A 23,445-nucleotide genomic window follows, 5' to 3' on the forward strand; every position below is an offset into this window, starting at 1 on the left:
CGCAGTGGTCCTGGCAAAGAATTAGCGGGAAGCACTTCGGCGTGCTCAGCCGCGACTTACGGCGTGGCGAACGCCATGAGCCTGTCGGCAAGCCTGGCTCTCTTGGTGAGGTCCGTCTCGTTAAGCAAGGTCATCTGAATTCTCACTCGTGAGGGCAGCGTCTGCTTAAACAGTTCTCGCAGTAGAAGGCGGTAGTTACTCGCCGTGGTGCTGGTCATCTGCTGCATGTGAAGCGACGCTGTCGACCAGGTCGCTTCGCGCAGTAGCTGCTGAAGAAGGTACAACTGTGAAACGGTGACGTGACGAATCAGTGTCTCTTCGTCCTGTAAGCATTTTCTGCCGGTGGGGTAGAGGAGCAGGTCTCGCATTTCATTGGCTGTCGAGAAGGCTGCCCACCACGCGGTGATATGTTTAGTGCTGCCGGCTGTCATGCGGCGTGCGCCTAACTGTGACTCTACTTGCGGACAGCATTGTTCAGGATCATTAGTCCGGAAAGTAGGTAGCCTAACGCCAAGCACGGCTACTGTACGGATGGCGTCGTTGCTTGACTAATTCGTGGCGTTTCGTTATCACGTCCGGTTATCGTTATGACGTCCATTTGTTAGCGCGCACGAAGCTCAGAGATAGTGACACTGACAGGTGTGAGCCTCGATATCAATAACTGACCCATTTCTTTGTTCACCGGCTTTTTTTAAGGCAGAAGCCTTTAATGCCTCATCGTTGTCATCAGGAGTTGTCGACAGAAATGTCACGCTTTTCAATTGGTCGGGATGGTCGTGACGTCACAGTGCGCGAGTTTCAAATGGAGCCAATTTTACTTTGGCTATTAACCATGCAACCAATTAAAGGGATGGTATAGTGATGCTCCAAGTAAGTAGAACTGAGTTTAGTTAATCAGATAATTAACCAATTAGCCTAATTAACCTTCCTGTTCAGACCAAACAAATAAATAAAACCGAGTAGAAAATTTGTCGAGTTGGGGAATTGAACCAGAGCCTCCGGAGTGCGAAACGAGCACGCTAACCACTCCGCCAAGCCAGCTCGATGGTTTGGAATGAACAAAGGGGCGTCTAGTGAATACGATGTCTTCGTTCACTCCCATCTTCCTCCCTTTCCTTACGCAAGGTTCGGGTGTATAGCGAGATATGCGAGATACATTTCCTTTCCTCAAAAACCAAATTACCGACAAGCAAGACGTAGAGCCGAAGTGGTGATGATGTTCTGTGCACTCCCTGGCAGCGTTGCAAGACGCTTTTCCTCTGGATGTGTTCCCTTATCGCGATGCTCCCTTTCCTGCACCTTCTGTTTTACGGTGCTGAGGAGAAAGAGTGATAGGTTGGTCGGCACGTTGGCAGAGCCTCAGCGTGTACTCGGTTTACTATAGTGTATATAGCATAAAAAAAATTGTTGCGCGGAAACGTATAATTATGAATGTGCGAAAAGGTCCAAGAAAGTCGAGGACAAGACGGAAAAACGAATCAATCGCAATGTCGATCAGCTGAAGAAGGCCAGAAGGCTGCAATGGGGTTCGGTCAGCTCGCAAGCGGCAACAGCGGTGAAGAGAACTATAAATACCAGGCTACTTCTTCCTAACAGTATTTTCCGTGATGTGCAGTTGTTATTGCCCTATGTGGCTCACCTTGCTCTTCGTCCGCCCTTACTGATGTCAGCCCTACTAGATGGCCTCAAGACCGGTTTATTTATTTCGGATACTTTCCAGGCCCGAGGGCATGGTTCACGACCTTCTCGTCGACGCTTCCTGGGTGACTTTCCACGCCTGCTGCCTCTGTCCTCACCGTTTGCTGTCTGCATCCCTCGACCGTTGCGAAACAGCCAGGCTCGACCGCCTGAGCTCGGTTCTGCCGCCCGACGTCCTTCCCGGACAACCGACCTGAACTTACCGGCCTTTTCTTACCAGTGTCCACTTTTCTTTTGCAGTCCAACGCTCTCCTTTTGCGTTTTCTGTACTTTTCGCACAAACTCGTTGTTTCTTGCTGGGTGGGGCCCACGTAGCGCTACCGTTTCGGCATGCGCAAGGAAGACGAAGCGATGGGCACGCGCAGAAGAGAATGCTAGGGACTTTAGCCCCGACCGGACGGTGCCGCCGCCACTCCACCGCTGCCTTCTCCGGTAGCCCTCCATTAAACGTGGCCGCGGTCGTCTCCTGGACGACATCCACAGTTAATTTACAAGCTGATCTTTAAGATTAACACCGAGAGCAGCAGTGAGCGGTGCCTTCTTCCTTGAAGTTCGAAACTACTGGTCACGTATCCTGCGTTGTCATTCAGCCGTGCAGAGAAACAGGAATGCGGCGCTTAAATCCACAGAAAAGACTGAAAATCCCTAAATCTAGATATAAATCCCTAGGCTTGGTAACTGTGGCATATGCTTCAGTAAATTGAGTTGCGCGCGCGTCACCGGCGCGCCCCCTTTTGTTTGCTTCCCCCCCCCCCTTCCTCACGTTAAGCATGCCTATAGAAAGGCACCCAGCTTTGGAAATAAACGAGGTTCTGCTCCATTTGCTGACCAGCGTGGCTTCTGCACTTGGGGCCCCTCAGGGCGACCGTAGCGTTGCCCGCCGCGGTGGCTCAGTGGTTACGGCGCTCGGCTGCTGACCCGAAAGACGCGGGTTCGATCCCGGCCGCGGAGGCTGAATTTCTTTGGAGGAGAAATTCGAGGCCCGTGTGCTGTGCGATGTCAGTGCACGTTAAAGAACCCCAGGTGGTCGAAATTTCCGGAGCCCTTCACTACGGCGTCTCTCATAGCCTCAGTCACTTTGGGACGTTAAACCTCATAAACCAAACCAAACCAGCAACAGTAACACTATGTGTAAAATTATTATTTACGGGAGGGGATGGGAGTTGTTGGGGTTTGATCAAGAGAGGGGTGCGCCGCGCTGTCTACATTGATGGGATCACCCTAACGGCGCCGTGCATAGGAATGGGATTAAAGGACAGGTGAGCGAGTGCGTTGGGTAAAAGGGAAAGGAAAGGATTAGCTTCACTCCCTTGCTTCCTGAAGTGCGAAACAAAGAAGAGGAAAGAGACGGGAACATAGAAGGCAGAACGGAACCTTGCGAATGCTGCTACCCTGTTCGGTTGCTCCGACCTCCAGGGCCAACAAGCCCTGCTGGCTCGAGCCCGGGCAGCCGCGGAAGCCGGGGGGGGGGGGGGGGGGGGGGTCCCTGGCTGAGGACCCCGCCCCCCGTTCCTTGAATTTGTAAGGGTCAGACCCTCAAGCTCTGACCCCAAACCCTCTTTGTACAGTTTAATAAAAGTTTGCCACCACCACCTGCCCTTCTATACGCCTATAGGCTTGGTATTCCCGGAGAGCCACGGCAGCTACAATCGTTCATCGTAGGCCGTGGTCACTGGTGCCTTGGTTGCTTCATAGCGCGCAAACACCTGTTTTGGGGTGGCCTTGACAGTATATTCGGGGACTTAATGCTTGATGGGAGCATGACACGTGGGACAAAGGGCCCTAGCTACTGCTGCAAAGCTTGCAGGCGCTCAATGAGCTAGTAGGTTGTGACGAGCAGCACAGATTTATTTTAATTAATTTATTTATGTGTACAGTCGTGAAAAATATGAAAGGGAACAAACTTCACGCAGAAAATTGCAAATTTCTTGGTTATTTCTCTACTAAATTGCACAACGACATTGGGATATTGTAGGCGCAGACGAAAACTAGTTAAAGAGAAAGAAAAACTGCGCTTGTCACAAATAATAACGGAGTAATCAATAAATGAATGCTCCAACTGTGTTCCCCACTCATATTTTTCACGACTGTACATACTGCCGCTCCATCGGAGCCCATTGCAGGAGTGGGGATATGAAACATATAAAAAGTGCGCGCATACATGCATTCATTCATCCATATGTACGTTACAAGTATAGAAAATTACCTAGAGAATATAAAATATTTCCGTGCCCAAACATCAGCGACATTCGATGGCATTCAGAAGTTGCTGAAATGGAAGTAAGCGGATTACAGTGGGCAAGGAGCTTTCCATGACTCGTGGGAAAAAGGGGCATCTATGTGTCAATACATGCATAAACAGAAGAAATATTTGGTTTGTGGTGGCGCCTTGATCATAATGGTTTAGAGTAACTGACATACATGCTCAGTGTCATCAGGCGTGGAAGTTACAGTGAATATGCACTTCGGGCATTGGCTATACCGGCTAGTCGAAAGATGGATTAACGATGAAGCACGAAGGTTAGACAAGGACGAGAAATATTTTTGTGGTAACGATTGCAGATAAAACGAATTGCTTTCTTCTGGAAAGATTCAATTTTCATGGTTCCTGATTGTTTAGAGGGAATCAATACAATGAAGCAATACTCAACAAGTGGTCGAATGAGTGTTTTGAAATCTTTAAGCTTTATATGCTGTGGGCGCAGTGAACTTTGCGGATACCGAAATCTTTGAAGTGCTTTGTTAGATGTTATATTGCTGAGTTTAGAGCAAGGCATATATGTGAAAAGCAGTCCAAGGTACTATTTGAATTTCAGATCCGTTCGTTTCTTCAAAGAAGGTTTCCAAACCCTTCCTCTAGTGTATAGTTCGGCGCGGAAGACGACCAGGAGGCGTGCTTGTAGATGATGACAGTAGAGCATATATGTACAACATACATATACAGAGTAAAACTGGAAGAACCAGGAATGAATTCACAAAAAAGAACAAACTTTGCGCTACACTATTCATCGACCTAGCAGGTTAGAGCCTAGGTAGCACTGCAATTACATGCCAAGCATGGAGCTTCAGCTCAGACAGGACTCCATTCGTTCACATCTATTTTTACACCCTTAATTAACAAAGGAGGAGCAGCGATGGCGTAGAGGTAGAGCATCCACCTCGCGTGCAAGAGGACCGGGGTTCGAATCCCGGTGCCACGCAATTCTCCACCGGATATAAAAAAAAAAACTCCGCGTGTCGATGGAATTGCATAACCAGGCTTGGAGTGCGGCCTGATTTCGGTGACCAGAGCCGACAACGCACTTCCTCATCAGAACAGGATTTGGCCACCCTGGTGTAGTACTTGGCCACAACCTTCTATGAACAAACCAATTAACCCTCGGCCCTCAGTCCCCAGCGGCTGCGGAGCAACTGACCAAGGCGGCGGTCAGATCTGTGACGCAGCGGAGGGTGCTAAGAATCTCTGGCTCCGGACAGGCCGCCATTGAAAACTGAACCTGGCAACGTTTAACGCAAGAACCTTATCAAGTGAGGCTAGCTTAGCAGTGCTGCTGGAGGAATTAGCCAGTATTAAATGGGATGTCATAGGGCTTAGTGAGGTTAGGAGGACAGATGAGGCGTATACAGTACTAAAGGGCGGGCATGTACTGTGCTATCGTGGATTAGCAGATAGGCGAGAACTAGGTGTGGGATTTCTCATAAATCAGGATATAGCTGGCAACATCGAGGAGTTTTACAGTATTAACGAGAGAGTGGCAGCTATCGTAATTAGGCTTAATAAGAGGTACAAGCTGAAGGTGGTGCAGGCCTACGCGCCTACATCAAGCCATGATGACCAGATAGTTGAAAGCTTCTATGAGGATGAGGAATCAGCAATGACCAAAGTAAAATCACAGTACACTGTACTGATGGGCGACTTTAATGCAAAGGTAGGTAAAAAGCAGGCTGGAGACAAGGCGGTAGGTGACCATGGCATAGGTTCTAGGAACAGTTGGGGAGAGTTATTAGTAGAGTTCGCAGATAGAAATAATTTACGGATTATGAATACCTTCTTCCGCAAACGAGCAAACAGGAAGTGGACGTGGAAGAGCCTTAATGGTGAGACTAAAAATGAAATAGACTTCATACTGTGTGCACACCCTGGCATCGTAGAGGATGTGGATGTCCTCGGTAAGGTCCGTTGCAGCGACCACAGAATGGTAAGGTCTCGTATTAGCTTAGATTTGAAGAGGGAACGGAGGAAACTGGGGAATCGAAAGGCTATTAATGATTTAGCATTAAGAGGGAAGGTAGAGGAATTCAGAATGTCGCTGCAAAACAGATTTTCCGCTTTAACTGAAGAAGACGACCGTAGTGTTGAAACAATGAATGATAATATTACAGCTATCGTTACAGAGTGCGCCGCAGAAGTAGGTGGTAGGATGGTTCGACAGGATACCAACAAGCTATCTCAGGAGACTAAAGATCTGATTAAGAAACGTCAAAGCATGAGGACGTCTAACTCCACAGACAGGATAGAACTAGCAGAGCTATCTAAGTTAATAAATAAGCGCAAGGTAGCCGACATAAGAAAGTTTAACATGGAGAAAATCGAGCATGCTCTAAGGAATGGAGGTAGCCTAAAATCAGTGAGGAGAAAACTGGGCATAGGTAAAAACCAGATGTATGCGCTAAAAGACAAACAGGGCAATGTCATCAGCAATATGGATAAGATAGTTGAATTAGCCGAAGAGTTCTACACAAATCTATACAGTAGCGAATGTAATCATCAAGTTACTGAGGGAGGCAGTCGAGCAAAGCAATGGGACATCCCGCCAGTAACGAAGGAGGAAGTAAAGAAAGCCTTAGGAGCAATGCAAAGAGGGAAAGCAGCTGGTGGGGATCAGGTAACAGCAGATTTGCTGAAGGACGGAGGAGAGATTGTGCTACAAAAACTAGCCACCCTGTATACGCAATGCCTTGTGACCTCGAGAGTACCAGAAGCTTGGAAGAACGCTAACATTATCTTAATTCATAAGAAAGGAGACGTCAAGGACTTGAAGAATTACAGACCGATCAGCTTATTGTCCGTTGCCTACAAGGTATTTACGAAGGTAATCGCTAATAGAATCAGGACAACCTTGGACTTTAGTCAACCAAATGATCAGGCAGGCTTTCGTAAAGGATACTCGACAATAGACCACATTCACACTATCAATCAGGTGATAGAGAAATGCGCAGAATATAACCAACCCCTGTATATACCCTTCATTGATTACGAGAAAGCATTCGACTCAGTGGAAACCTCAGCTGTCATGCAGGCATTGCGGAATCAGGGTGTGGAAAAGTGCTATGTGAAAATATTGGAAGATATTTATAACGATTGCACAGCTACTATAGTTCTCCATAAAGTCAGCAATAAAATCCAATACGGAAAGGTGTCAGGCAGGGAGACACGATCTCGCCAATGCTCTTCACTGCCTGCTTACAGGAGGTATTCCGGGGACTGGAATGGGAACAGTTGGGGATGAGAGTTAATGGAGAATACCTGAGTAATTTGCGATTCGCTGATGACATTGCCTTGCTAAGCCACTGAGGACAAGAACTGCAAAGCATGATCAATCAGCTAGACAGGTAGAGTAGAACGGTGGGGCTAAGAATTAACATGCAGAAAACCAAAGTAATATTCAATAACCTTGCAAGGGAGCAGCAGTTCGCAATTGGTAGCGAGGTGCTAGAAGTAGTAAGAGAATATGTCTACTTAGGGCAGGTAGTGACCGCAGATCCGGATCATGAGAGGGAAATAACTAGAAGAATAAGAATGGGGTGGAGCGCGTATGGCAGGTTCTCTCAGGTCATGAATGGCAGCTTACCAATATCCATGAAGAGAAAAGTATATAACAGCTGTATCCTACCGGTACTCACCTATGGGGCAGAAACGTGGAGGCTAACAAAGAGGGTTCAGCTTAAGTTAAGAACAACGCAGCGAGCTATGGAAAGGAAAATGATAGGTGTAACGTTAAGAGATCGGAAGAGGGCGGAGTGGGTGAGGGAACAAACGCGGGTTAATGACATCCTAGTTGAAATCAAGAGGAAGAAGTGGGCTTGGGCAGGGCATGTAATGCGAAGGCAAGATAACCGCTGGTCCTTAAGGGTAACGGAGTGGATTCCAAAAGAAAGGAAACGTAGCAGGGGACGGCAGTAAGTTAGGTGAGCGGATGAGATTAAGAAGTTTGCGGGGATACAGTGGCGGCAACTAGCAAAGGACAGGGTTAATTGGAGAGACATGGGAGAGGCCTTTGCCCTGCAGTGGGTGTAGTCAGGCTGATGATGATGATGATGATGAATTAACAAAGACATAGGGGCGGTCATTTTCAGTAGCCCGCCCCAACATAAATTCTCCCTTCAAACATATTATGTGAGGTGGTACCTTCCTCGTGGGTTGGGCCAACGCCTGTTGGGCTTAGCCTCGAACACCGAACATAAATAAAATAAAAATCAATACGACACCACCCTCTCCTCGGTAAGGGAATTCACATCCTCTCCCGTCGGGGCTCTCCTTCCGACTTGTCTCAAGAACACCGCCGCCCACCTCTCCACTCGCGTTGCAAGTCAAGCTCTTGACACCGTTGCATACCCACCCGTCATCAGTGAGCGCATTTGCTTTTCGGTACCGGACTGTCCGGGACTACTTGTGTGCTCGAGTCCGGTATACGATTTTCTCGGGCAGCCCGAAAGCTCCGTCTACCAGTTAGAAAGCTGCCTGCATTGCCATAGCAACGCGTTCGTTTTTTGTCAATGGCATTCCGCGGGCTACTTGGGGCTGCAGGGGAGGCAGCAGATGACAGCTGCGCGCCGCGCTGGCAGCCATATTGAGTTAATCTCTGTGTACATATTGCGTACTTTTCGTGTTCCTGGAGGACAATATCGTGCGTTAAACCTTCACATGAGCTCCGTAGCTGCTCTTTGAGCCATCGTAAGATTTTTTGATCTTGAATCTTCGTTCTATTTTCTTGAAATCCACTACACATGGACGCGCGTTCGGACCTGCGAGCGCGAATTGTTTGCCCGTATCGTAAGGAGGTTCTTGTTAGCTTGTTTTACGACATGCTGTCTGCGCGCTTACCTGAAAGCGCCGCAGGTGAACCACTCGTATACTGGAGCAACTATAGCGCTTCTTGTCAACATTTTTGCGAAGGCTTTCGCCTATCTGCCTATCCGCAACGAGTTGGGCTACTTTGTGCGAACTTCGGCGCGAGGAGTAGCGGCGAGCATAACCCCGAAGCGGAGTTTGTAATGCACCTACGCTAAGCTGACAGTATGGTCTTCAAACCGACTCAGTATTATGGTCTAGCGCACGGCGTTGCTTCGGAGTCGTGATGACCATGAATTGCGTCGTCTGCTAACTGATGACAGCGTCCTAGTACGTTGACTGAGGGAGAGCCCGGCTCTGGCGGAGAGTCCGCAAGCAGCCCCTGGCAAGTAGCTCATGTGTCCGTGACGCTGTTTCCTGTCAGAGCGGAAGCCGAGACTGGTCAGCTAGTCCTGGACTGGAAAAACGAACATGCCCAGTGCGTGTCGTCCGTAAGCAACAAGAAAGAAAGAATAAATGGCCACGAAGCCCGTACAGCACAGGCGGCGGGACGGGACGCTCGGGCAAGAGTGATAAGATAAGCGGGCGAATAAGAGAGACGAACTGACGTTTTCCCCACATATGGCCAAAAAAAAAAACCGCTGTAATCGTCTTCTCTGGGTGCTCTTTGCCTCAGCAAACCAGACCAAGAACGGTTCCTGTTTTCCCCAAATTGGGTCAGGATGGGAAAGATACGTCGTAATTGGTTTAACCGGCGCTCCTAATCACCCTCTTCAAAGACGCCTCCGTTAGGCCCCGGGGCAGCGCAGGCAGCCGTGGGATATCGGGTGCCTTTCTGACGATAACTTACAGCGTAAGGGGGCCCCGTGGAGATAGAGGCGGTGCATCAAAAGTCCATGTCCAACTCCCCATCTGCACGGCTTTGGGGTGTGCTTGAGGGGCTCTCGTTTGTAATAGAAAGCTGCTTCTGCGGGTGCAGGGGTCCTGCAAGGGGTTGTAGCTGACAATGAGAGGCGGCCTTACAGTATTTATATTCCTTTATTCTTGTTAAGTACAAACTATCAAACGAATATGAGAATAGGGAAAGGGAGGAGGATTTATTGAAATACTTGAAGACCGCTTTACCCTTTTTGATGGGGGCGACCGAATAGAAGGGCGGGGGCTTAAAGCACGCATGTGTGGCGCTATTTGCCCGATTGCAGGGCTTTTCGCTGATAGAACACTCTGCTTACGGACGAGGGGTTGGGCATATCTGGCGCAGCCGGCAGATATGCGTCGATGGTTCACAGTGTTGTGCTGACGGTCGATGTGCTTGTCCTTGTCGTGGAGCATGACAGTTCTGCCGAGGGCCGGAGGACTTTCTTGCGCTGTGTTTCATGGTCGGCCACTCAGGGAAGTCGGCGACGGCGAAGTTGTGGGCTATGTGAGTCCGAGTTCCGGATGGGCTCGACGAGGGCGTTGGAGAACGGCAGTTTACAATAATTGAGGAACGCCTCTCTGATGCGACTGTAAGGAAGTTCAATTCTGCCTTCATGCTGTAGCATGTCGAGACAGATGGCGTAATGCTTGGCTCGTGAGGTCACGTCGTGGACCTAAATAACTAGACGGGACACTTAAGCTCCCTTTAAGGATATGATGTGACAGCGCTATTGGCTTTGCCCCAATATGCGTTATTGGTCATTCTGTAGTTCACATTCCTAGATCCCTTTGGAGGCTTCGTACCACCCCTGGTGCAATGGAGTAAAGGTTAAAGGGATACTGAAGCAAAATCTTAAAATTAAACAAAAGCACTGAAAATAGATGCTCGGAATGTGATTACACCGATGTCTAGAGGTCACTTCGCTTATTTTTCTGCGGATGGTTTATTTTCGAAGTTTTATGAGCGCACGCCAAGCCCTCCCGGCCGGCGCGAGGTGAAGAGCGTGACGGCATGACACCCTCGCCCGACAGGCAACCGGTCGCGTCACTCGAAGCGCGATGTCGCACTGCAGTTTAGGTAGACCAAGCGATAAGGCTCCCAACCTCCGACGCTGCCGACGCAAAACTGGCAAAACCCGCGAGTAGCGATGGCAGTCGTGCTCCTGCGGGAAGTGGGCGCGTGGGTGTTACGATGTCAAGTCGCAGCTTCCACAGGCGGCCGCCAGGTGCAACGATACGGCAATAAATCGCGAAAAAAACGTGCTATCCGCCCTTTTTTCGCTAAAATGCTTGTCGCATTTATCAGTTTTAGCAGTCCAGCTCTTGTTTATATGTAAAAGAACAGCTCCAAAAGCTTAGTTCAGTATCCCTCTAAGCCACACTCCACTGCCTTGGGATGGCAGGGGCTGCAACCGGTAATCTAGTGCGAACTGGGTTCCTCCCCAGTTAGCACTGAACATTAGAATAGTGTTATAAAAATGTTATGTAAGTTGGAGTAATGTTACATGTTGCATAGTAACTTTACATTAACATTAAAAATTAACATATAACGTTATAAGTTACATAGGAAACGTTACTTTCACATTCTAAACAAACGTCATTTTAATATAATCTTCTAAATTTTATTATAATGTTAGAGTCGCAACTATGAAACAACATTGCAAATATATTTCGAGCACGGATTTCCAGACATTTTCTCACTGTTCTTAGAGTAAAGATGTTTTTCAACTAACAGTACCTTGTAACCACATCTCTTAGATAGTACTCGCCATAGATTACATGAAGAGCCCCATTATTTCGTCACAAAGCTTTAGTTAGTACCCATTCCCCACTGTCACTCATGGGACATCCCGCAGTAGCGAGTATATAAGCTCGGCGGCATGATATCCGTTTGGAGGTGAGTGAATACGAGTTGCGGTGCTATAGTGTAGTGAAGAAGTTGTCGCCCTTGTTGTTGGTTCTTGCAAAGTGTTGTAAGTTGTGTGCGTCCCCACTGGCAGGCCTGCATGCTTGTACGGGGCTGCTTCACCATTTTCGAGAAAGTTCCATTTATGTTGTTGACATGTTTCATGAATGGGGAAGGTTATTCGAACATTTATATGTAACATTACAAAACATTAGAAGAAAAGGACATTAAGGACATTGAAATAACATTTGAGCGTAACACAAATGTAACATTATCGCAATGTTTCGGTGCTACCTGGGTCATTCCGGGCAGCCTCTCGCCACCAATCATTAATTTAACTCTCACCTGCCACGGTGGGCATTTTGCTCATAATTCGATGGGCAGGTTGTGATGAAGTCACATAGTCACGTGACCTAGGTGGCTTACGTAGGTTGCTTCCCGAGGGATTTCTCGCTCACAACGCCGCCGTCGACGACGACACCGGAGTTTCTGCAGAACAGGAGCCTTAAAGGTGCAGTGAAGAGGAATCTGAACTCGTCTTTTTGCCGCGGGAACTACACGTTCTACACGTTCCCAGCATTCTTAGAAACTGCGACTTGTTGCCCTGTGTGGCCGATTTTCCTAATTAAATCGAATTAACGTCCGCCTCCCACCTTTATTTTTTGATTTCTCGGCGTACGGTGGGCGGAGTTGACCAACGCGTGGAGTGGCTTTCAGCCAACTCCGTGGAGGCTTTGCTTTCGCTTTATTTTGTTTTTGTAGGTTTCCGTGAATAGTTTCATTCGCAGATAATATAGCCGCAAAATAAGCCCGCAGAAATAAAAATACTAGCGGACTATTTACTACTACGGATTACTACATATTACTCCGCCGATGGCAGAGCGGCAAGCCGCCACGGGACTGGGTGGAAGGCACTCCACGCGTTGGTCGACTTCGCCCACCGTAGGGGAGAATTAAAAAAAAGGTGAGAGCCGGACGTCAAATCGATTTAATTAGGGAAATCGGCCACACAGGGCAATAAATCAACGTTTCTAAGAATGCTCGGAACGCGTAGATTGAGGTACTGCGGCAAAAAATACGAGTTCAGATTGCCCTTCAGTGCACCTTTAAGGCTGTCGCGTTAAAACGTGCATCTACTTGCGCGAGCTACCAGGTGCAATGCTGCCGACGGAAAGGTGGCAGCTCGAAGTCTCTGCGAGTCTCGGCTGTGTCTTCCGCGTTCTGCTAAACTTAGATGTTGGTGTCCAGACTGCGAACATATTCTCTTGCTGAGCATGGCTACCGGTGTGGGTAGGGAGGCGGTGGGGGTCCGGAGGTGCGGCGGAAGCAAATGTTGGCACGTTCAGAGCCAGGGATACACCGAAGGGTCCATGGACTCCACTACTGAGGGTGCTGCGTTACTGTATTTCAGCTGCTCAGTCGGTGGTTGCTCCAGGCTGTTAAAACGTCTTGGAGAAGGGCCTCTGGGATGAGGATGCACCCTTCTATCGATGATGCGATGCCACCCAGGTGGGAGGCTGCCACCATCTGGTATAGGTATGCGGCTCGATTGTTTTTTTGCTATAACGGGTGAAAAGTGGCTGTCGGCAGTACCTTTGCTTGGCTGAAAGGTGGAAGATGAAATTGCGGCGATAAAGCGTATATTACTTTCCGGGCACCAGCTTTATAGCGACTGGTAGGTCCGACATGAACGTCGTATGAGACACGCAACAACAGCGCAGAGATTCAAAGCAGTCTCTCTTTATTTTCTCACAAAACAAACGAACCAGAGATGGGTGCGCTGATTCAGAAGGGAAAAGAGAGAGAGAGCGCAAAGCGGCTAGGCGTTTGATGTTGCTGGCATCGGTACAACCCGACCTCTTGCGCCACGTCTCGAGTGACCAACACACCGCGAACTCTCCTGTTGTTTATTAAAAAGTTTTCACCACCACCACCACACACCGCGGAGCCGACTCACCCCTCCTGCTCGCGCCTTTTACAGCTCCGTGCTGCTCTCTGCATGCTATATAAAAAGAAGCACTCTTTACTGCATCGCACAACCCTTTCCTTTCCTTCTTCGCCCGGTAATTTTTGAAATCTCTTCGACACGCCTGCGCAATGACACTAGTTCACTATCAGTGCTATTCACACGCCTATTCAGGTATCTTATATCTTCTTTGCTTAGCTGCATGTCCTTAATTGGCTTTTCCACGAATTCTCTTAGTGAAGCGAAGTCAGATTGTATCGAAAGAGTGACTTCTCTGAACATTTCTGCGTGTTGTTTAAGTGCACACGCTATATCATCATCAGTCTGCTTCATCTTCGACATTTCCCGCAATAAAGTGGCCAAAAAGACGTCTTGATCGTCGCATGGTCTGGGCTTGAGACTGGAAAAGGAAGGGTGCACACATCATTGGTCAGATATCATTCACAAGAACACAGTGGAAAGCTTGGTGAAATTGCAAATAACTTCGAGAGCATAAGGCGCTTCTGTGTGCCATGTCAGATATTTTTTATGTGTAAGTGAACCAGAGCAGAATGCATCTTTTAAACACGTGCTCGACACATTCTCAGACCACGGCAGGGAACAGCCCCTTACTGCCAACGAGCTTTCGAATGCACTAAGTAAGAAAAGAGAAACACGAACTACTGGATTTTCAAATCCTTTTTGCTTTTGCGGCACGGTAAACACCAAAATGCGTTTCTAGGTATTCTAGGTGATCTTGATTTTGCGGCATGGGAAACAGCAAATTATATTAGCCGCCTTAAACGCACTAAAGGGAGTCTTGGGTAGAGCGCCACATTCGACAGACCACAATCAAACCTTTGGACGCAATAACTATTACATATTTCGCTGGCACGTATCGCCACATCTCCACCACAATCAGAAGATTGCCTTTTTTTCCAAGTTGGGAAAAAAAATGGCGAACTGAGCCATAGTGACCGAAAAGGTGGCTTCATAGCTGCGAAATTCAGCCCACCTTATCTTTAAGTATTGTGAAGCTCGGCCAACCACGCGTCTTAGAGACACTTAAGTAGTTTATTATCCTTGGCTATTGTTCTTATTTCACGTAAAGTTTAGCACTTTCAGGCGCATCTATCATGTCGACTCAAAATGGTCTATGGTTTGTCCTGATTTAACGCCCCAAAGCGACTCAGGCTAAGAAGGACGCCGTAGTGCAGGGCTCCAGAAATTTCGTCCACCGGGTTCGATCCCGGCCACGGCGTTCGAATTTCGATGGAGGCAAAATTCTAAAGGCCCATGCAATGTGTGATGTCAGTGCACGTTAAAAACCCCCGGGTGGCCGAAACTTCCGGAGCCCTTCACTATGACGGATGTAAGCAGTACTAAGTAGAGAATTTTCCAGATAGTTTCCAGTACGCAGCGTGCACAAGTGTGCACAAAGCCATCTAAAGAGTTAAGAATAGCATGTGCGAATATACGAAACTTGGAATGCTTCAAATCGCCTTTACTGCTCGATTTAATTTGCACCGCCCTTTCCCTATTCGAACCTCAACTTGCCATCAACTTCAACTTGTCATATGAGTTAACTTGCTCTTTCTTCTCGCCACGGACTGCCAGCATGCGAGGAGAAGCCTGCGCACAGTAATGATTTGCCTCGCACGATGCACCGACGTCCATCGAGGCCGCTATGGCACGGTCGCTGCGCGCTCATGGGTCGCAAAACAGAGTGCACCTGCAGAAAATCATTGCGTCATGCAGTCGACAACTGGTTGCAAACACAGTGAACACGCAGAACACCATTGCGCCATGAACACAGTGCACACGAAGAACGTCATTGCATCAAGCAGTCGACAGCTGGCTGTGAACAGACTGCACACGCCGAAAGCCATTGTGCCATGAAGAGGGTGCACACGCAGAACGCTATAGCGCCATGCAGTCGACAACTGCCTGTGAACAGGGTGCACACGCAGAACGCCATTGCGTCATGAAGTTGACAACTGGCTGTGAACAAGGTGCACATTCAGAACGCCATTGCACCATGCAGCTGACAACTGGCTGTGAAGAGAGTGCACATGCAGAACGCCATTGCGCCATGAACAGAGTGCACACGCAGAATGCCATTGCGCTATGCTGTTGACAACTGGCTGTGAACAGGGTGCACACGCAGAACACCATTGCGCCATGAAGTTGACAACTGGCTGTGAACAGGGTGCACATTCAGAACGCCATTGCACCATGCAGCTGACAACTGGCTGTGAAGAGAGTGCACATGCAGAACGCCATTGCGCCATGCTGTTGACAAGTGGCTGTGAACAGGGTGCACACGCAGAACGCCATTGCGTCATGCAGTCGAGAACTGGGTGTCACCGGGGTGCACACGCAGAAAGCGATTGAGCCATGCGGTCGACAACTGGCTGTAAACGGAGTGCACAGGCAGAACGCCATTGCGCCATGCAGTCGACAACTGTCTGTGATCAGGTTGCACACGATGAAAGCCATTGTTCCGTGCAGTCGGCAGCTGGCTCTGAACAGGGTGCACACGCAAAACGCCATTCCGCCATGAAGTCGACAACTATCTGTGATCAGGTTGCACACGATGAAGGTCATTGTGCCATGCAGTCGACAGCTGGCTGTGAACAGAGTGCACACGAAGAACGCCATTGCGCCATGCAGTCGACAACTGGCCGTGAACACGGTGCACATGCAGAATGCAATTGCATCATGCAGCTGACAACTGGCTATGAAGAGGGTGCACACGCAGAACGCCATTGCGCCATGCTGTCGAGAACTGGGTGTCACCGGGGTGCACACGCAGAAAGCGATTGAGCCATGCTGTCGACAACTGGCTGTGAACAGGGTGCACATTCAGACCGTCATTGCACCATGCAGCTGACAACTGGCTGTGAAGAGAGCGCACATGCAGAACGCCATTGCGCCATGAACAGAGTGCACACGTAGAACGCCATTGCGCCGGGCTGTTGACAACTGGCTGTGAACAGAGTGCACACGCAGAACGCCATTGCGCCATGCAGTCGACAACTGGCCGTGAACACGGCGCAAATGCAGAATGCAATTGCATCATGCAGCTTACAACTGGCTGTGAAGAGAGTGCACATGGAGAACGCCATTGCACCATCCAGCTGACAACTGGCTGTGAAGAGAGTGCACACGCAGAACGCCATTGCGTCATGCAGTCCAGAACTGGGTGTCACCGGGGTGCACACGCAGGAAGCGATTGAGCCATTCAGTTGACAACTGGCTGTGAACAGGGTGCACATTCAGAGCGCCATTGCACCATGCAGCTGACAACTGGCTGTGAAGAGAGTGCACATGCAGAACGCCATTGCGCCATGAACAGTGTGCACACGCAGAACGCCATTGCGCCATGCTGTTGACAACTGGCTGTGAACAGGGTGCCCACGCAGAACGGCCTTGCGCCATGCAGTGAAGAACTGGGTGTCACCGGGGTACACACGCAGAAAGCGATTCAGCCATGCAGTCGACAACTGCCTGTAAACGGAGTGCACAGGCAGAACGCCATTGCGCCATGCAGTCGACAACTGTCTGTGATGAGGTTGCACACAATGAAGGCCATTGTGCCGTGCAGTCGACAGCTGGCTGTGAACAGGGTGCACACGCAAAACGCCATTCCGCCATGAAGTCGACAACTGTCTGTGATCAGGTTGCACACGATGAAGGTCATTGTGCCATGCAGTCGACAGCTTACTGTGAACAGAGTGCACGCGCAGAACGCCATTGCGCCATGCAGTCGACAACTGGCCGTGAACACGGTGCACATGCAGAATGCCATTGCATCATGCAGCTGACAACTGGCTGTGAAGAGAGTGCACATGCAGAACGCCATTGCGCCATAAACAGAGGGGTCATGCAGAACGCCATTGCATCTTGCAGCCGAAAACTGGGTGCGAACAGGGTGCACACGCAGAACGCCCTTGCATCATGCACTTGACAACTGGCTGTGAACAGAGTGCACACGCAGAACGCCATTGAGCCATGAACACAGTGCACACGCAGAAGGCGATTGCGCCACGCAGTTGACAACTGGCTGGGAAAAGGGTGCACACGCAAAATGCCATTGCATTATGCAGTGGACAAGTGGCTCTGAACAGAGGGCACATGCAGAACGACATTGCGCCTTGAACAGAGTGTATATGCAGAACGCCATTGCGCCATGAATAGAGTGCACACGCAGAACGCCTTTGCGCCATGCAGTTGACAACTGGCTGTGAACGGGGTGCACACGCAGAACGCCATTGCGCCATGCCGTTGACAACCGGCTGTGAACAGGGTGCACACGCAGAACGCCATTGCGCCATGAACAGAGTGCACACGCAGAACGCCGTTGTATCATGCAGTCGACAACTGACTCTGAACAGAGTGTACATGCAGAACGTAAAAAACGTTAACCATACTTCTGCCAAATTTTTATGCCTGCTATTCTCCAGTCTCTTTCTACAGGTGTCATACCCCATGATTGGAAAGTGGGGAAGGTCGTTCCGGTCCACAAGTAGAGTAACAAAAATTCACCACTTAATTACTACCCATATCACTCACCAGCATACCATGTAAACTCATGAAACACGTCATTTACTCTTTAACGATGCACTTTCTGGATTCAAATGATTTTTTCACTCATCGCAGCACGGATTTCGCAAGTGAAAGTCAACTAGCAGTTTTCGTTCAGGACTTGCATGCCAACCGTGATGCTAACCTCCCAACTGACGCAATTTTTTTCGACTTCGCTAAGGCATTTGACAAGGTACCTTATAACCACTTATTTCTGAAACTCTCTCGCCTAAACTTGCATCCCGACATACTAGCATGGATAAAAGAATTCGTAAGTCCCCGCTTCCAATCAGTCGTTGTCAATAACCAAATGTCTAACCTCCTGCCAGTCTCCTCAGGCGTGCCCCAAGGATCCGTCCTTGGGCCACTCTTGTTTCTAATTTATATTAACGACCTACCTGAGAAATTAGATTGCCGTATTCGGATGTTTGCTGATGATTGTGTTATTTACAGAACAGTCACTAACGCCTTCGACCAACAATCCCTTCAAAATAAATTAACGCATATGCAAGACTGGAGCAGTGAATGGCTAATGACCTTTAACACAAGTAAATGCGAATATAAGTCGTTCAATCGTCGCCGTTACCCTGTCCTCTTCCAATACAGCCTATCTAACGTTCCTCTCCATCTTGTCCAATCATACAAATACCTTGGTGTTCATCTTTGTCATGATCTTAGATAGAATGCGCATATTTCAAACATCATATCATCCGCTAACAGAACACTAGGATTCTTAAAGCGTCATCTACGCTCTGCACCCCAGCATGTCGAGCTCCTCGCATACAGATCATTAGTCAGATCAAAATTAGAATACGGATCTCCCATCTGGTCTCCGAAACAAGCATATCTCTGTAATTCAATTTAAGCAGTCCAAAACCGAGCAACTAGATTCATTCATTCATCGTATTCCTTTGATATCAGCATATCATCCCTCAAATCACAGTCCAGTCTACCTACCCTTGCTCATCGCCGCTACATTGCTAGCTTATGTTTGTTTCACAAAGTTTTTTACTCTGAGCTACGACAGGAACCCTACATCTGCGCACCACCACCACGCATCTCCCTCCGCACCGGCCATCAGCAGCAAGTGCCACGACCTCGCGCCCGCACCACTACATTTTCTTCATCATTCTTCGCCCGGACTGCGAACGACTGGAACGTCCTTCCCCGAGAACTTGCTGCTATCACATGCCAGTCTTTGTTCCTCGAAGGAATCGCGCGTGTACTTGCTGAGTGAAAATCTTATAGTTGTATAACTTACAACTTATATGTTACTATATGTTATGTTTTTCATATCTGTGTGTCCCACTCCTTATGTAATACCCTCTAACGAGGGTCTTTAAGGTATTAAAGTGAAGTGAAGTGAAACAGAGCGTACATGCAGAACGCCATTGTGCCATGCAGTCAACTGGCTCTGGACAGGCTGTACACGAAGAACGCCATTGCGCCACGCTGTTGACAAGTGGCTGTGAACAGGGTGTACTCGCAAAACGCCATTTCGCCATGCAATTGATAACTAGCTGTGAATAGGGTGCACACATAGAACGCGATTGAGCCATGCAGTCGACAACTGGCTGTAAACGCAGTGCACAGGCAGAACGCCATTGCGCCATGCAGTCGACAACTGACTATGAACAGGATGCACACGCAAACGCCATTGCGCCACGCAGTCGACAACTGTCTGTGACCAGGTTGCACACGATGAAGGCCATTGGGCCGTGCAGTCGACAACTGGCTGTGAACAGAGCGCACACGCAGAACGCCATTGCGCCATGCAGTCGACAACTGGCTGTGAACAGAGTGTAGATGCAGAACGTCATAGCATCATGCAGTCGACAGCTGGCTGTGAACAAAGTGCAGACTGAGAACGCCATTGTGGCATGCTGTCGACAATGAAATCTGCCCGGCCTGTGGATGTTAGCGAAGTATGCGCTCAACAGCGTTCCGTGTACGCCGCTGGGGTGGTGGTGGTGGTGGTGAAAACTTTTAATTGCGGAAATAGAGTTTGGGAGCTACAGAGTGGCACCGCTACATGGTCGGCGTCCCTAGTCCGGGACACCGCATGACAATGCCCCGTCTCTCACCCGTTTCACCAGAGCCCTTTGGGACTCAAGCGAAGAGCAGTTGAGGAGGGCAGGCAGTCTCCCATGCCTCTCTGGAAAGGGTGGGGAATGGGGGGAGGTGGGGATTTTGAGTACATGCCCACACCATGTGGAAGATATCACAGGTCTCCCCACAGTGCGTGCATCGCCCATACGTGTTAGGATCGTAATGTTTTATGATTGCAGGACAGAGTAGAGTACCTGTCTGCAGGCGCCTTAAAGTTCGCTGCTCCACCTTACTAAGCCCCTTTGCAGGGCCCGGGAAAAGGCGGTGGTTGTCGCTATAATGCGTTATTATTTCCCTGAATCGCAGCAGCGGCTGGTTAGTCTCCGAGCCAGAAGAGCTGGGATGAGGAGCCCGGTGAATAAGCGCTCGGGCAGCCGCGTCAGCGGCCTCATTACCTCGTAAGCCCTGATGGCCAGGAGCCCAAATGATTATTTTCGGTGTTGGATCAGTGGCAGTCCGTCTTAGAATGCATGCAGCTAAGGGGGAGATCTCCACTGCCAAGTAATGATCACATGCTTTTCGGGAGTCCGTAATGATGCTTCTCGAATTGGCGTGGGCGGCAGCGAGCGCTGTCGCTACTTCCTCGGCTCGCATTGAATTCGGGGCTCGAAAAGAGAGTCCATCAAAGTGCATTTCCTGGTGAACGACAACGGCCGTGTAAAATCCCGCGGGCGATGGCCCTGCTACGTCTACATAATATACACAGGGTCGGGAGCCGTGTTGTCTCTCAAGAGCCCGAGCCCGCGCTCGTCGTCTGTTTTCGTGCATGACGGTGCCCATGTTACGGGGGAGCGGGGAGACCCAGAGCATATGGTGCCACAGTACTGGGATACGGTCCGCCTCCTCTGGAGTGCAGTCGTGTTGGATGTGTAAGCGGTTTAGCAGGCGGCGCCAAGGGGCCGTCTGCATGAGCCGCGTGTATTAGTTCACGAGGTGGGCCTCCCGCAGCTCCTGGTAGGAGTTTAGCACCCCCAATGCCTTGAGTTTGGCATTAGAGGTAGCCACCGGGAGATCCAGGGCTCGCTTTGTTGCCTTGCATATGATGGCGTCTATTCGCGCCTCGTCTTGCTTAGTAGTGCGGAGATATGGCACGGCGTAGAGGATCCGGCTAGTCACGAAGGCATAGACGAGCCGAAGCGCGTCCCTGCCCCGCAGACCGCCCCGCTTGTTGGAACCGCGGCAGATCATGCGCCCCACCTGTTCGCCTAGTCTCTTGAGTTTCACAATGGTGGAGTCCGGTCTGAGTCTGGTGAATGAAAAGGCCCAGAATACGGAGCTCCTGCACCTCTCTAATAGGACCTCCTGACAGAGAGATGTGAATTGATGTCCTATCCTTTGCGTTCGCTCTGACATGCAGAAGCTCTGATTTCGCTGGAGCACATTGAAGCCCACAGTCAATAGCATACGCATCGACTATGGAAGCGGCCTGCTGAAGGCGGGCCTGGTTCTGGCGCCTGAGCTGGCTGGGTTCTAGCGCCTGAGCCAGAATTTGGTTCTGGCGCCTGAGCTCCTCTGCGGCTGTTTCGTGGCGTTCGCTTTGATCGCATTTTTTGTGAGTTGTAATCTGGAAACAGCGCATCTTGGGCCGGAGAGGACGAGAAAAAATCATGCGAAAGATGCATCGGGCTCAAAGCCGACCCGCCCTATTGCACTGCGTAAAACGCAGGCCCGTGCGTTCGGAATTAGTAGTTTTAGCGCACTAGCGGTAAAGCCCGCTGTCGCAGAAAAAACCGAGGTCAGCGTAGCCGTCAGACTGACCGAAAAAGGCCTACTCAACAGAATCCTGACGTCACAACTGCATGACCTCACACGCGTACTTCAAACACTGCACTGCGTCCACAGTTCGTCTGCAGAGAAAGCGCAGAGCACACCCCGCGCAGCTGCGGATAGCGGCGGCCGATCAGCGGAGGTGGTCCGATAACCCTATCGCGTCCTGCTTTTCCGAAAACTCCGAAAACTTTTTTCTTTTGGTGCATTCGGTTCGCCACAGTATTTGGGCTCATCCTGGGGCTTGCCATGTGGCGAAGCCAACCCGCGATGGCTAATAGGGTGACGCGTCGTCATGACGCGTTGCGTTTCGAGTGGCATTCCCAAACTTATGGTTTATTCCGCAGCAGTCACGAGGAAGTATGGTTACCTTACGTTGCACCGCAAATTGCTGCTCTTGTGTTCGTTTCGCGAGCAGTCTTGTTGCGTTCTTACAGCAGTGCCTTGCACAGAGGCGTTACTAGTGTCCCCCGGTGCTAAGCAGTAAAGTGCAGCCCCCCCCCCCCCCCCCCCCTCCACTTCGCTTCATTTTGGTGCCATGCGCGTCTGTGGAAGCCGCTCTGTACTATTACATATGGCACGTATTTCAGGAGTTTAGAAAAAATTTTATTTACATATGTACACATGCCAAGGTTACCAGGTACAGTGACATTTTCAAGAACACATGACAATAAGAATGTAAGGCGAGCCAATTAAACAGCTACCATAAACATCTCTAACAAATATGAATTGCTCGTGGGCGATGTAAAACAGAATAGAATGCCTATTGACACAAGGGTGGAAAGGCAATAATTTGACATTGAAATATTTAAAAAGACACCTTAGCGCCAGTTTGGCCTAAAAACCAGGACAAGACGACTATTATTCACAGAAATGAATGGGCATGACCATTGCCGGAGGAACTCTTCCTCACCCAAGAAAAAGAGTTCCTCGGACAAAAAACTGATGAGCTCCCGTCGGAGACGGCCGAGAATCGGCCACACAGCGCGGCGTCGAAAGCCACCAGCGACCGCGGCGCATCGACTGCGCCATAAACTAAAAAGACCCGCAACAATTAACAGGCGAGCAAAACGGCCGCTGGGGAATCGGCCGCGGGAGACGAAGTACGAAATGCCCTGCCCACGGAATCCCGCATGAACCGCGCGCCAAAAGACACGCGCTACCACGCAGGTGACTGTAGCGTGGCGATTAGATTCCGGGAGTGGGCAATTCGGACAGATACTGGAGCGTAAAACACCCCATCGCTCTAACCGATCACAAGTAGGGAGCACTGCCCAGCCAAGTTTCCAGACAAAGTCGCGTAGATGGTCTGGGAGAGGTGTCGACGCTAAGCGCGCCCACTGAACGCGGCGCATAGGTGAGCGGCGAGCCGCCGGCACAACAGGCAACAATAGCGAGCCCATAATGTCCACCACACGGTCTGCGACGATGTTGACATCAGGT

General features: G+C 49.7%; 1 long non-coding RNA gene across 2 annotated transcripts in view; it reads right to left on the reverse strand.

Moving 5' to 3' along the window:
* Positions 1-13,402: 13,402 nt before the first annotated feature.
* The window catches only part of LOC149337018 (uncharacterized), an 85,070-nt gene continuing 75,027 nt past the window's right edge, over positions 13,403-23,445 (reverse strand). For both annotated transcript variants that reach the window (XR_016284592.1, XR_016284591.1), the window contains one exon: positions 13,403-13,960. This is a non-coding gene — a long non-coding RNA (uncharacterized LOC149337018). The remainder of the gene's footprint in view (positions 13,961-23,445) is intronic.

Source organism: Amblyomma mixtum, chromosome 7 (genome assembly GCF_055824585.1).
Source record: "Amblyomma mixtum isolate Tamu chromosome 7, ASM5582458v1, whole genome shotgun sequence".
In the NCBI taxonomy this organism is placed as follows: domain Eukaryota; kingdom Metazoa; phylum Arthropoda; class Arachnida; order Ixodida; family Ixodidae; genus Amblyomma; species Amblyomma mixtum.